At 37.3% G+C, this 11,493-nt stretch overlaps 1 long non-coding RNA gene across 1 annotated transcript; it reads left to right on the forward strand.

Moving 5' to 3' along the window:
- Positions 1–7,927: 7,927 nt before the first annotated feature.
- LOC119768099 lies at positions 7,928–8,302 on the forward strand. The gene is made up of 3 exons (XR_005277912.1): positions 7,928–8,022; positions 8,077–8,147; positions 8,205–8,302. It is a non-coding gene; the product is annotated as an uncharacterized LOC119768099 (long non-coding RNA).
- Positions 8,303–11,493: the final 3,191 nt, after the last annotated feature.

An 11,493-nucleotide genomic window follows, 5' to 3' on the forward strand; every position in this document is an offset into this window, starting at 1 on the left:
ATTTGAAATTTTAAAATTTTCCATTTTTCTAAGCAGATTTTGTGAAATTGTCGAAAAAACTGACTTTTTTCAAAAAAATGCCCAGGGAACGTGGTAAACGATTTTTCCGAAAGTTTTCATGTATGAGAGAGTTGTTTCTAACATGATTTTCTATCATTTGAGAACTGAGCACATTGAATTCCTCGAATTCGTGTTTTTTTGGGACACGCTAATGCACCCCCTTAAGCTAATTCCGGGAAACCAAAAGCATGGTCCAGTGGCACCGGAAGTACCCCCTCGCGATGGTCCCAGGCAGGCAGACCGGGATGGCGTGGACATCTCTTTCTCGCTCTCGTCCCGGCCATAGCCGTCTAGTATCGTGTCGCACGAGGGGGAAAACGAGAAAAATATTCTGAGGCCACAAACCCTGACTGACTTGCTGGCTGGCTGGCGGTGGACCCCTCGGAATTTATTGTATTTAAATGGATCGTTATGCGGCCATCAGCCCGCCAGCGGCCGCGTTGATGTCGAGGGAGTGATAAATTTTATTATATATTGTAAAAAGCTTCACGCTACAATTCCACTTTCGGGAGTTTGGGAGCCACGCAGCGCGGCGTGAAGAGGTTCCTTTTTTTCGATTGCACTTTTTTGAGGAGGGAAGATTCGCTACTGTGTCACTTTTTGGCCGGGAAATTGTGGCCAAAAGTTTCCTTTTGTTTCGTCCCCGGAATTGGCTAAGAGATGAAAGGAGGACTTCTTGGGGGGGGGGGGAGTTGGAATGCAAAAATTAAAAGCGTTAGGTGTAAAAATAACCTGTTTTTTGGTAAAAGCATTAGGTCGAACTGGGTCTTCAGTTTTAATGGGAGAGCAAGTGAAAACTAATTTTAAAACCCAGAAAAAAGTATAATTGATAAACCAGAACCATATTGTTATCAAGAAAATCGCGTTATCGAATTATCCACGCTTGTAGCAAATCTCCACCAAAACTCCCTTCCTAAAAACACGGGTCTCGTGGAAAACGCGGCTTGGACGATGATAACTTTTCCCTTATCATCCCTTCGGAGCACATCGACGACGTTGACGACGATGCGATGGCCGCCGCCCGGGTGTCCAAATCGAATTTTCCCGCCAGTAACTCGGCACAAATCGGCACGTTCCGTCTCCGCGCCTTCCACCCCGGAGTGGCGGAGTGCGGGCTTCCATCAGAGAGCAGATTCCGACCGACCAACCTAAAACGGCTGCTGTCATGCCGAGGCACGTTCCAAATTTGAAATTAAATTTCGATAAAATTTAATAACAATTCCCATCATATCCATTTTCGATTCTCGCGTTCGTCGCCCATTTCGATTGAATTGGATTTGGAGATTGAAATCTGGGTGCATCTGGGTTGAACCCCAGCGACGACGACTTACACGAACCTGGGCGGGGTGATTTCTGACAAAGGGTGCTGCTGGCCATGGGATGCAGGATGTTTGAAGTCAACCAACAAAAGTGGTGGTGGATTAAAGGTTTGCAAAAAAGCCTGAGAAATTTCGAAATTTGTTGAAATAAAAGTAATTTAACTTAAATAAAGCATTGACAAATCTTCGCTGTCGTGCTTTTTTTTTGTTGAGCCTTGATTCCACTGCGACCAAATAGAGGAATATTGTGGTGTCGTGCTTACTTGTCGTATGTGCATTTTTGGCCAAATAGAGTTTAGAACGCCATTTGTGCAACCTTTTGACCTTCACAGATCCTCAAAACTTGATTTCAATCTTGAGATGTTCAATAAAAACCGAAAAAACTCCGTGCATTTTTGTAACTTTTCATATGAAATAAATTTCAATCTTGTCGTGCTATCTTGACACAGCTTGAAACTTGATGTAAGTGCGACAATTAGCCAAACGGATTTCAGGTCAAAACGCGTTTGACACTAGTACGTGCTCGACTATCGTAAACAATTGTAAATATAACTCGGGACTCCAACAACCAAACTTCCAGAAGGATCAACCACACAAATCGTGATTGTTATTGTTTACATTGCGTACTCAAGTTTTTGTTTATTCAAGGTCAAACATTAAAACGCGTTTTTCTCGGAACGTCAAAAAGCGACGTACGACAAGATAGCACGACAGCGTCGATCTAATTGGCACAATTTGGCAAAGGAGGGAAGTTGTGCTAAGTGTTTAAAGATTTGCGAGTCGTCGTGCTATCTTGTCGCACCCGCCATTTTGACGTTCCGAAAAAAACGCATTTTAATGTTTGACCTTGAATAAACAAAAACGAAAGCACGCAATGTAAACAATAACAAACACGTTTTGTTTGGCTGACCATTCAGAGAATTGTCCCGAAGTTTGGTTGAAGTTGGTTGCTGGAGTCCAGAGTTATAATTACAAACGTTTACGGTAGTCTAACTTGTACGTGCGTCAAACGCGTTCTGACCTGAAATCCCCTTGACCAGTTGTCGCACTTTCAGCAATTTTCAGGGAGTGACAAGATAGCACGGCAAGATTGAAACTTCTTTCATATGTAAAGTGACAAAAATGGACGGAGTTTTTTTTTTTTGGTTTTTTATTGAATATCTTAAGATTGGAATCGAATTTTGGAGATCTGTGAAGGTCAAAAGGTGATGCATTGTGAGCTGCACAAAATGGCATTCTTAACTCAATTTGGCCCGAAATGCACGTGCGAATATTTTGCACGATGGCGACGATCTCTTCATCAAATTCTACTATATTTTTAAGATTTTTTTAGGCAAACCAGGAGAACGGCATGTAAATCCATCGGAGAACTAATGTTGACACATCAAAATTTTGGAGTTCGATTACAGGTGGGTAATTCTCTACCAACTCACACGAAATCGGGAAAAGTTGCATTTTTTCGTAAAATCGCGATAACTCGTGATGTTTATAAGCAAACCCCTTATGTCTATATATCAAATTTTTTTGTAATTGTCTGTTCTACAACTTTGTATAACATTGTGACACTCTAAAAAATAACCCTGCAATGTTAGAAAAAAACACGAAATTAAGAAACGAAAAATTTTGTTCTAAATGAAAAAATGACCCTTCTGGGTCAATGTAGATTCGAAAAGTACATTAAATTTCCCATAAAATGACATGTTCCAATTTTTTATACAGTCGAGCAACGGAAAATGGGAGAGTTTTTAAAACTTTTTAAGTGTTTTTTTATGAAAAATACGTTTTTTTTTAATTTTGAGTACGCCATCAAATCGGGCGTCTATTTTTACATAAAAGTCCCTTTGACACCAAATTTCTATCACATCACCGTTTCAGGCTGCAAATTATTGAAATATAACTCTTTTTTCGAATGTTAAAAAAATGGAAAGGGTCGTACCGCCCCTCCGTCATGAGATATAAAAAAACGAACCTCGGATTCGTGATCAGGGACAAAAGTTACCCCTTAGGACAAAGTTTCACGCAAATCGAAGGGGAGTCGGGGCACCTGCTGTGTGAGTTGGCGGAGAATTACCCAGGTTCTAACAGTGTTCTCAACCTACTTTAAGCAATAAATAGCTCAACGGGAAGTAAGCAAGCAAGTTGCTGTATTTTTTTTTTCAACCTAGAAAGTTGTTCTTATAAAAATCTTCAAAAATCTAAAGAAATGTTTTAACTGTTTTTCGAATCGAACTAATTTTTATTGAGATATACAAGACACTTTGAAGAATTGAAATAATCCTATTTATCAATGTTTTCATAATTTAAAACACTTTAAACAATTAAAAATTTGTTGAAAACGGATTGTTGAGAAACTTTGAATACTTCTTACTAAGCTTAGAATGGTTTCAAATAGTTCTTTTCTTAATAAATTCATGTTTTTAGCTGCTTAAAAAAACCTGATTAATGTCACTTCGGCTATCAATGTTTCCCCAGTTTACGATTTACAAAATATGTTTAACTTCATTTTTGTTTTTTTTTTAATCTGAGCTCCATTCAAAATATATGTTTTCAGTTGCATGATTATGATTATCATTAAGCCAAAACTCAAACGTTCAAAATCTATAAGAAAATCCATTACAATACAAAAATGAAATAACTCTGTTTCCAATTTATTTTCTTCGACGAGGGAAATAGTATAGGGAAACAGCATCTTATTCCAGCGTGCCTCTAATGTTGCCATATCAGCACTTTGACAAGCAATTACAGTTCATTTAAAGCGTTTTCAACTGAAATCGAGTGTTAAATAGTTTAATAAGAAATGAGCAAGCAAGTTTCTATCAAAAGTTTTGCAATATAAGTTGTTTAATTAGTGAAAATCAGCAAATTGGATGGAGTTAGGAACGAGTGCTTAACCTGCCAATAAGAGAATTTTTCCTATAATCAGATTTTTTATGTTCACAATATTGTTTCAAAAATATTTTCAGTAGCACATTGTTTCCATAAAAAAAGAGGAGGGGGACTAAATATTGAAAGTGGGTTGCTCGATCAGAAAGACCACCTAGCCCCACATAAAAATAAAACCATCGAGATTACTGTTTGTCCGCTTGACATCTGGTGCCCGGGTGTAGGAATAATTGGAACGAAAAATTGATTCAGTTTGTGTTTCAATTGAGAAGAATCAAGCTCAAAATTCGGTATTGTATGGAATTACTTGTTATTAAGGAAAACGTTTAAAAAAAAAAGTAAAATGTAAGTGCTCATAAATTTCAAATCTTTAAATTAATTTTGAACAACTCTAAAACCAGGATCAACTATCAATTTTCCATTCCTAAACCCCAAAGTTCAAAGACATATTAAGCTCCTCTTTTAAGTCACCTGAATTAACAATCAAGCTTTCCTCCCACGAAACTCAATTATACATGTAAAACCCCTTTACAAAACGCACGACATCAACCTGAAAGAGGCACCATCAGTTAATCACTTACTGTCACAACGTCACATACACAAACACACACATGCTCACAAACGGCAAACGAATGAGGTTGTGTTTATAATCAATTAGGGCTTTACAGTTGGGCGCGTGCACCTCTCAAAATAAGCAAAACGTTCAAACGAAAGGAGAAAAACAAACACACAGAAACAGACACACGCGTGCAGGTGTACATCAGCATCCAAAAACACACGCACAATTGATTTAAATTAATTTCTACACATCAACGGGGTATAAATTTGCGACGACCGTACACGATCGCTATTTAGGTGAAATTAGAGTGATGCTAGAATAAAAAAAAAATGAGTTCAACTACAAACACAATTATCAAAAAAAAATCAAAAAGATTTCCCTATAAATTGATGAACCGTGTTTAATAAATGGCTCAAAAGATTATGAAGATAGCTTTGAAAAAGTCTTGAAACTTTTTCTTTCAAATTTCATAATACTTTTAATGCTTTTAATCTTTCTGGTTTTGGCGAGCAGTCTTGTCGAAAAAGAAAAACAGATTTTCTCTACTTCACCGACGTTTCGGCCTTTATTTTGAGGCCTTCTTCAGGGGGTTTACTATAAATGGCAACAGGGGCGCCGACTCTGTGGGGGCACGGTACTTTTTGCTCCCCCTAAAATTTGGCTGGGGGGGGCAGCCCATACATTGTGCCCCCCCCCAGAAATTTTGGAAGAAAAATATTCTTATATCAAATATAAAAAAAGGAAATAATTAAAAAATAATATCTAAAATTTAAATGGAACATTGTTTGTACACACGGATAGAACTCTTGTAAGCGAATCCGTAAAATAGTTCAGAAACATTTGTTGTTTTCGAAATCGCCGAAATTTTTTGAACAAAAACGTTTACAATTTTCTGGATGTAGATGCATTTTTTTAAATCGACAACGTTTTATCTATACCACTGTGCTCTCTAAGAAAATCAGTATGCTTAGTACAAGAGCACAGAGGCATCGGTGAATGATTTGAGAGATGTCGTCAACACAGATTTTACGGGTTTGCTCATAAGAATTCTATCTGTGCACGTTGTTCCAAAAACAAAACCAATGTACTTTTCCAATAGCACTTCATCTACAATCAAACTTACGCAAACTCTTGCGAAAACAATCATCAAGTTTTCAAACGCAACATTCTGCGATTTTCCATTGTAGATCAGGATTTAGCGAATATAAACTGAAACACTTTTCAAAATAATCATTTGTTGACTGCTTTACATTTACAAAAATGCTGATAAATTCGATAATTTTTTGGGTAATTTTAGAAAGGATTTGAAAAGATTTCAAATACATTTGTTGACCGTTCTTTACCAATTTAAGCCGAAAAATACAATTGTTTCAAAAAAAGTAATTTTTTGAAAACTAGCGCACCACTTTACTGAGAAACCAACAAATTAAAACCTAATCTGAGCCAATTCCACATTATAATCATTATTATCTTTAAAAAAACAAGCGTTTTGCCTTCTGCAATTTATGATCGATTTAAAAAAAAAGGCTGTAGAAATTTTAACTGCACCCTCAAAAAATATGCCAAAAAATCAGGGAGTAGAGAATAATACTAAAAATAGAACATTTTCAGGAAATCAGCATTATTGAGTATTGGGAATCCATTTTAAACGTGTTTGGTCGTATTCTAAAATCTAAAATTCTTAAATTCCTCAATTATTAAATACTGAAATTCTAAAATTCTAAAATTCTAAAATTCTGAAATTCTAAAATTCTGAAATTCTGACATTCTGAAATTCTTAAATTCTTAAATTCTTAAATTCTTAAATTCTTAAATTTTTAATTTCTTAAATTCTTAAATTCTTAAATTCTTAAATTCTTAAATTCTTAAATTCTTAAATTCTTAAATTCTTAAATTCTTAAATTCTTAAATTCTTAAATTCTTAAATTCTTAAATTCTTAAATTCTTAAATTTTAAATTCTTAAATTCTTAAATTCTTAAATTCTTAAATTCTTAAATTCTTAAATTCTTAAATTCTTAAATTCTTAAATTCTTAAATTCTTAAATTCTTAAATTCTTAAATTCTTAAATTCTTAAATTCTTAAATTCTTAAATTCTTAAATTCTTAAATTCTTAAATTCTTAAATTCTTAAATTCTTAAATTCTTAAATTCTTAAGTTCTTAAATTCTTAAATTCTTAAATTCTTAAATTCTTTAATTTTCGATTTTTTTCAATATTGAATTTTATAGTTATTTTTAAATTTCTGATTGTTTAAATTTCTGAATTTTTGCTTTTGATTTCTTAACATTTCCAAGCCACAAGTTTTTTAACTCTAGAATTTTTTTATACTATTAATATTTTTTAATTTTGAAATTTTGAATTTTGTGTATCTGTTTTTTCTGAATTGCAGATTTGAAAAATGGATGTTTTTTTATCTGTATTTGTATTTTTAAACTTCTGAAGTTCTAAATTTCTGCTTTTTACTTTTGTTTTTATTTTTAGAATATTTTTATTGTTGAATTTCTAAATATCTGATTATTTTTATTATTGACTGTTACTTCTAGAAAATAAGTGAGAATATGACAAAGAGAAGGAATTCACCTTAAAAAATATAAAAAAAATTCCCCCCAATTAACATTCTCAATTACGTTTTAATAAATTATCTTTTTTCTTAGAAAAAAATATTCCGGATGAAAAAAAAATCGTATCACATCGTAATAAAGTTATTAAAATTCGTGACAAACAAGAAACAGTAACATCTAATCGCCACTCTTACCTATCGATTTCGAAAAACAACCGTGCCCCCCCAACATTTTGGACTAGTCGGCGCCCCTGAATGGCAAGCTTTTACAATTTGTGTGTGTTTGGTTGTGTTTTGTGTACTTACTAGTTGTCTGTTTCTTGTCAAAAATGTTTTAGTCCTATTGTTAAACTGTCCTTCACGTTTGCTGCACATCACTGTTTGAAGAATTAATTTAATATTGTTTTGTAAACTATTGTTAAATACTAACATGTTTGTCCAAATAAATTGTTGTAAAACAACACATACGCTGGAATACTACATGTCCTACACAAACACAAAACCAAAACAAAAACAACAAAAAAACACAACATAATCACAACTGAACCAATCCACCTGACAGTTAGCAATTAGACGTTGTACAGTACAAAGTGACCCAGCAGTTGAATGTTGTTTTACAACAATTTATTTGGACAAACATGTTAGTATTTAACAATAGTTTACAAAACGATATTAAATTAATTCTTCAAAACAGTGATGTGCAGCAAACGTAAAGGACAGTTTAACAATAGGACTAAAACATTTTTGACAAGAAACAGACAACTAGTAAGTAAACAAAACACAACCAAACACACACAAATTGTAAAAGCTTGCCATTTATAGTAAACCCCCTGAAGAAGGCCTCAAAATAAAGGCCGAAACGTCGGTGAAGTAGAGAAAATCTGTTTTTCTTTTTCGACAAGACTGCTCGCCAAAACCAGAAAGATTAAAAAATAATCAGTCGTTGCGAACCTGGATTTAATACTTTTAGTATCACCCTAACCAGCCCAGAGTCAGATTTGCGATTCCTTTCCGTAGGGTCGTAAGAATTTTCGCGTCCGCCGTCGGTGTGTTTTTCATTTTTTTGGCGTGCGTGTGTGCGTGTGAAGGTGCGGCTGGCTTTGGCTGTCTCGATGACAGTTGAGCCAGTCAGATTTGCGATTCCTTTCCGTAGGGTCGTAGAATTTTCGCGTCCGCCGTCGGTGTGTTTTTCGTTTTTCTCGCGTGCGTGTGTGCGTGTGAAGGTGCGGCTGGCTTTGGCTGTTTCGATGACAGTTGAGCCAGTCAAATTTGCGATTCCTTTCCGTAGGGTCGTAGAATTTTCGCGTCCGCCGTCGGTGTGTTTTTCGTTTTTTTGGCGTGCGTGTGTGCGTGTGAAGGTGCGGCTGGCTTTGGCTGTCTCGATGACAGTTGAGCCAGTCAGATTTGCGATTCCTTTCCGTAGGGTCGTAAGAATTTTCGCGTCCGCCGTCGGTGTGTTTTTCGTTTTTCTCGCGTGCGTGTGTGCGTGTGAAGGTGCGGCTGGCTTTGGCTGTCTCGATGACAGTTGAGCCAGTCAGATTTGCGATTCCTTTCCGTAGGGTCGTAAGAATTTTCGCGTCCGCCGTCGGTGTGTTTTTCATTTTTTTGGCGTGCGTGTGTGCGTGTGAAGGTGCGGCTGGCTTTGGCTGTCTCGATGACAGTTGAGCCAGTCAGATTTGCGATTCCTTTCCGTAGGGTCGTAGAATTTTCGCGTCCGCCGTCGGTGTGTTTTTCGTTTTTCTCGCGTGCGTGTGTGCGTGTGAAGGTGCGGCTGGCTTTGGCTGTTTCGATGACAGTTGAGCCAGTCAAATTTGCGATTCCTTTCCGTAGGGTCGTAGAATTTTCGCGTCCGCCGTCGGTGTGTTTTTCGTTTTTTTGGCGTGCGTGTGTGCGTGTGAAGGTGCGGCTGGCTTTGGCTGTCTCGATGACAGTTGAGCCAGTCAGATTTGCGATTCCTTTCCGTAGGGTCGTAGAATTTTCGCGTCCGCCGTCGGTGTGTTTTTCGTTTTTCTCGCGTGCGTGTGTGCGTGTGAAGGTGCGGCTGGCTTTGGCTGTCCCGATGACAGCTAGCCAGTTTGATTTGACCCTATCAACACCCTATCATACCATTTCAGCTTGATACACATCGAAACTCGTCGTTCGCACCGTTAATTAGTACCTCACTGAACATCAATCATTTAAAACTCGTAAAATCATCTCGAGTTAAAAGTTACATTTTTTAATCCTTCATTCTTTAATTACAAATGATTTTTGTTCTATCTTTCCACAGCCGGCTGTCTAAGACTAGACCATTTCATTTAAAATTTAACAACCGATAAACGGGAAAAGTCTCATCCGCAGCATCCGATTGTTTGCCTTGAGAATAATATATAACATCTTTTAACAAACACTATGATTTTGGGTCGCATCATCATCTTCTATGATGAATCCTGACCAAACACCCTATCCTACTAACAAGTTTTCAGGTTCCTGGCGCTCGTGGGGTGTAAGCACAGAGTAAATCAGCTGCCCTAGTAGCAACCTGCGCTAACTAACATTCCCGTCCCTTAAAATCGAGGTCTACAAACTGACATGGCGGGCGCCGTTGGTGGCCAATGACTGTTACCTATTCGCAACTGATCTAGCTTTAGCAATCATGGTGTTTTATCTTTTCAGCGCATTCATACATGCTGTTGATAAGGGAAACACCACTAGATCGTCGAAGCCTATAATCAGTAGTGCTGAAAGGATATTACGGTTCTGTTCAGCAACGGAGGGGCAACCATGGGTGATCTCTCATGCTCATGCTCATGCTTAGTATCACCCTAACCAGCCCACGTGGCTCGACTAAACAAGACAAGCAAGGGTTGTGGGTGTTCACAATCTTGCCGTACATTTGTCTTTATACCGTGTCTCGGTTGTGTCGTGAAGGATTCGTGACTGTGAGTGTGTGTGCTGGAAGCCCTCGAGATGGTTTTTGGAAGGATTCTTGGAAAATTTAATTTAATTTGATTAATCACGTGCGTTTGCACACGTCTCTCGTACCGTCTGCCCGGGTGGTGACGAACGAAACTGGGACGAAAGTTGACGAAATCGACGAGGGTTGTTCAAAGAAGACAGTGTTTGATTTTGTTTGGTTGGGTTTTTATAGTTAGTACTCATTAGAAGAATCGTCGAAGGTGTCTAAGACATCTTTAGTGAAATTCCAAGAATCTGTAGATAAGTGTTGAGTTAAGTTGAGTTGAGTTGAGTTGAGTTGAGTTGAGTTGAGTTGAGTTGAGTTGAGTTGAGTTGAGTTGAGTTGAGTTGAGTTGAGTTGAGTTGAGTTGAGTTGAGGTTGAGTTGAGTTCAGCTGATATAATTATCTATAAAATTGTAATGAAAAATTGTGTGAAATTGAACAACTAAACCAAACCGGCAGTGTTGAACATCACATTGGACAATGTCCAGGCCTTCAGGCTCCCAACAGGACACCACATTACTCTGGAATCAAACAACATTTACTGCAGCTTCTGTTTCTGTTGTCACTGGGATTCACCTGGATCAAACATTATCACCCCTACCCGCACACCTTCTATGCACCAAATTGCTAAACTCGTTTCGAAATAGAGACTCCGAAGCGACGTTTCAAACACAATTATGAAATTTTATAGTTCGCGAATTTAGCCTGGACTAAAAGTCGATTTGCGTACACTTCACACTGAACCTGGACCATCTACCTGTGACTGGCCATATCTGCATTTGGTGTGCGTGTTTTTTGAAAGGCAGTTCCCCGAGGCCCATGAATTGTTTTGCCGATTTTAATCGCCGTTTTTCGGTGCCGACTCCAAATTGGGTTTTCGGTGGTCTTTGGGTTCAGGTTTGCTTTTTGCGCGCGATGTCATTTGCTGTTGTTGTAGGGATTAATTTGAACACCCCCGAAGCCATTTGTGCTTCTTGGTGGAAAATTGGAGCGAGGGTTACCGAAGCCGATTATTTCAAATATTTTCTGAAAATTGGTGCAATTCTCAAAATCTTACCAATATTTTTATTTTCAATGTTTTGAAATTTATCATTTTTGAAAGATTATCCCTACTTCAACGCAGTAGTCAACTTTGCACAACCAATTTAGCGCATTTCCCATCCTTTTCCG

This window comes from Culex quinquefasciatus, chromosome 2 (genome assembly GCF_015732765.1).
Source record: "Culex quinquefasciatus strain JHB chromosome 2, VPISU_Cqui_1.0_pri_paternal, whole genome shotgun sequence".
NCBI classification, from domain to species: Eukaryota; Metazoa; Arthropoda; class Insecta; order Diptera; family Culicidae; genus Culex; species Culex quinquefasciatus.